Genomic DNA, 3,822 nt, shown 5'->3' with positions numbered 1-3,822 from the left:
TCTAAAAGGTATTGACAGTGTCGACCCAAGGGACTTTTTCAGCCTGAAAAAAGAAACAAGGACCAGGGGTCACAAATGGAGATTAGACAAAGGGGCATTCAGAACAGAAAATAGGAGGCACTTTTTTACACAGAGAATTGTGAGGGTCTGGAATCAACTCCCCAGTAATGTTGTTGAAGCTGACACCCTGGGATCCTTCAAGAAGCTGCTTGATGAGATTCTGGGATCAATAAGCTACTAACAACCAAACGAGCAAGATGGGCCGCATGGCTTCCTCTCGTTTGTAAACTTTCTTATGTTCTTATGTTCTTAACATTGAATTACCAACTAAATCAAGGAGCATCTCTATAATTAAAGGTAAAGTAGTAGATAAAAAGTTTTACATTAACGGTGAGACAATACCAACAGTGTCTGAGAAGCCAGTAAAAAGTCTAGGGAGATGGTATGACGGGGATCTAAAGGACACAGTTCACGTGGGAGAAATTAGACAACAAGCAGTGGAAGGTTTGAAGAGCATAGACAGCAGTGCTTTACCAGGCAAACTGAAACTCTGGTGCTTTCAGTTTGGTCTACTGCCAAGACTGCTGTGGCCACTGAGTGTGTACGAGGTTTCCTTGACAACAATTGAGAAGCTGGAAGCTTTAATCAGTTCATAAATCAGGAAATGGTTGGGAGTTCCACGCTGCCTCAGCAGCATACGTACAAGTACAGCATAAGCGAGCAGAGCTGTCAACAGACTGCTGTGGCGCTTTTGTTGGAAAAAGTGTTCAAAGCGTTCTTTATTTTTCCACGCTAAGACCCTCCAGAAATATGTTCACGACCCATAATTTAAGAATAGCTGCCGCGGGCACAACGGCCTGGCTTCGCAGGCACAACTTTGAGGACCACTGGGTATAAAAATTATCAATTATGGTGGGGCGAGTCATTTTTTATTGATAAAACAGCCTTAACTAAAAACTGTATATTGCCTAAAGAGAAATGTAGATTCATTACACTTATTTCAAACTTTAGCTGCTTCTTGAAACAGGTATGATTCTATAATATATATGGGAAAAAGAAAGTTCCAGACTCAGGTCGTAGGTAGAATAGCAAAATTTCATTTTTTTTAAAGTCAAATTTTCTCCCTAGGGCTCTTCTGTAGCTGTGCGTGTACGTAAGGTAAAAAAAAGCAAGAAAGCAAAGAGACCTGAAGGAAGGGGGGGGGGGGGGTACAGAAATTCCAAGGGATGCAGGATACTTCACAACACCAGCCCTGGCCCCTGGTATCACCCCCATAACGTATGGACCTAATTCTCAAACAAACATTTGGGATCATTTTGTTTAAGTTTCTGCTCTGTCTGTACCTGAGTGTTCCCTCATCAATTGTCCTATGTCTTATGAGTTTTATTTATAAAAGAAAATATGTCTTTATCATGAAAATGTTCTCTTCACATAAAAGAGAACCAGTGATTATGTTAATGAATCTAATAAGAGGTAGCATTGGTTACAGCTTCGATAAATCTATTGTAGTTAACAAAATAATCCCATCTGCTTTGCAGTTCCATTATCCACCTACATGGGTCTCAACTTTGCAGTTTTGAAAGAATATAGCAAATTTACTTTCATCTCAAAACATGGCAGCTGATTCTACATTAGATTACAGAAAGTTTTCAGTTTCCATGCCTTCATGAAAAGTTACACTTCCTGGGTCATTTCACAGCAGCAGTCAGTGTCTTCTGGGTCAAAGTATTGTGGCTTACTTCAGTTCCCACAGGCAGGCAAGGCAATCCACGCACAGGTGGAGGGCGGGCGCAAACCCAGGACCTCTCACACTAAAGCATAGCGCAGATACCGCTGTACAAAATTGTACAATACAGAATGTTATCGACTGAAGCATGTCAGCATCTGGTTAGTTAATGATAGGAATGAAGCCATTGAAGTGGTGGGGATAATTTCACCCTCCAGATGAATGAAGCATGGCTTCAGTGTCTTTATTGATGACATAGTGCAGTACCAGATATCATGTTTTAAAATAAAGAACATTTACTCTAACATGTGTTTTTTCTCAATCTGCACATTACATCACACGTGGAAATACTGGAATATTGCATCCTTATAAAAGTTCACCACAGTGTGTTTTCACCTCTACTTTGCTTTTCCCATGGTTAGTCAAGTGTTAAAAAGAGGTACCGTTAGGTTATTACCATAACCCTGGTTCCCTGAAAAAGAATAACAACCATTACCAAAGTTGCTCTTCTGTTAATGTATTGAGAGCCTTAACTTCGTCACATGATCTATGACCTGTTTTGTTTGACCCTCTGCGCGTGTTTTGGAATGCGCGCAAACTAGCCAATTGTCCAGACAGTTCAGGATCTGAATACCCTGCAGTCTGAGTGGAGCCAGTGCTGTATCCATGCACTTTGAAAATGTGCGGGGCGCCAATGATGGCCAAATGGCAGCATGCAAAATTCGTACGCGTTGCCTCGAAAGGCGAAGCGCAGATACTTTCTGTGCATGGGATGAATCGGGACATGGAAGTAGGTGTTTTGCAGGTCGATCAGTTGGACGGACTGGAGGATACGCTGTGCTGTCAACATGTTGAACTTCCTCTGTTTGAGGAACAAATTGAGGACCCTGAGGTCCAGAACAGGTCTGAAACCACCGTCCCTCTTGGGCACTAGGAAGTACCTGGAGTAAAAGCTGCTGAGGGCATTGCTTGGATCCATGGAGCGCACAGCGTTCTTCTGTTGAAGATTGGAAATCTCTTGCTGAAGGAGTATTGCGCTCGCTGGTTCGACGGTGGTGAGGGGCACACCCTTGAAGGGTGGCGGACCTAAGCGGAATTGTAGAGCGTATCCATGTCTCATTGTCGATAGCATCCAGGAGTGGGTGCAGCCTTGCCATGGGTCATTGCCTTTGGTCAGTCCAGTTGTGAGGGGGGTTAGTGGCAGCCCTTGGGCTTAAGAGGGGGCGGGTCTTTCTTATGCCCCGGCCTCGGTCTCCAGCCGGAGAACCGGTTACCCCTGGCCGGCAATGGTCCCTTGCCTCCGGCTCTGCCTCTGCCTGCTTGTCTGTTTTCGGGTGGAGGGCGGCGTTCAGGCCCTGTTGCCCCAGCAGGCTGTGAATACCAGGAAGGTGCGAGAACTTGGAGGCTACCTCAGTGGCCTTGTGGGACCTTTCAAGGCTCACATCAATGGTCGCTCCAAACGACTGCCAGGGAGTAACAGGGGTATCTAGTAGTACTGCCTTTTCGGTCTCGACGACCTTGGCATGTGCTAGCCAGAGGTGTCTGCACATGGCTACCAGTGCTGCTAGAGACCTGTCTGATGACTGACCGAACTACCCCATTAGGTTGGTAATTGCTCTTGTTACCGTGAGTAACTCCCCTGTCTCTGCCTCCATTGCCTGCTCCTACAGCATCTCTGCCAGCTGTGTCTGGTACACGACCAGCATAGCCATTGCATTGGCCGCCTGGCTGATAGTGCCACTGAAGTATACGCCTTTTTAAGCATGGCGTCAGTTATTCTGCATGGCTTGGATGGGCAGGTCGGGTCTTTGTCCCCTCTGGTGAAGGTGGATCCCTGCACCAGTACTGTGACCGTGTCCCCGATGGTGGAGAACAAGCCTAAGCCCGCTTCTTGGGTTCCTGCAGTGTGTAGCAGGGCCTCTGCTGTTCTAGAGGCTGAGGGAACGGAGGCTGGGTTACTCCAAGACGAGCAAACTAGCTCCAGGAAATCCTGGCACAAGGAAAGGGCAGCTGTGGGTACCCTTTCTTCTGTAGGAAGCGGTTTCCCTTTTCCTCCTGTTCTAATGGCCAGGGAATGTCCGTGGTTGCAGCTGCAC

The sequence above is a fragment of the Polyodon spathula genome, chromosome 14 (genome assembly GCF_017654505.1).
Source record: "Polyodon spathula isolate WHYD16114869_AA chromosome 14, ASM1765450v1, whole genome shotgun sequence".
In the NCBI taxonomy this organism is placed as follows: Eukaryota; Metazoa; Chordata; class Actinopteri; order Acipenseriformes; family Polyodontidae; genus Polyodon; species Polyodon spathula.
Note: the sequence above shows the minus strand (reverse complement) of the source record.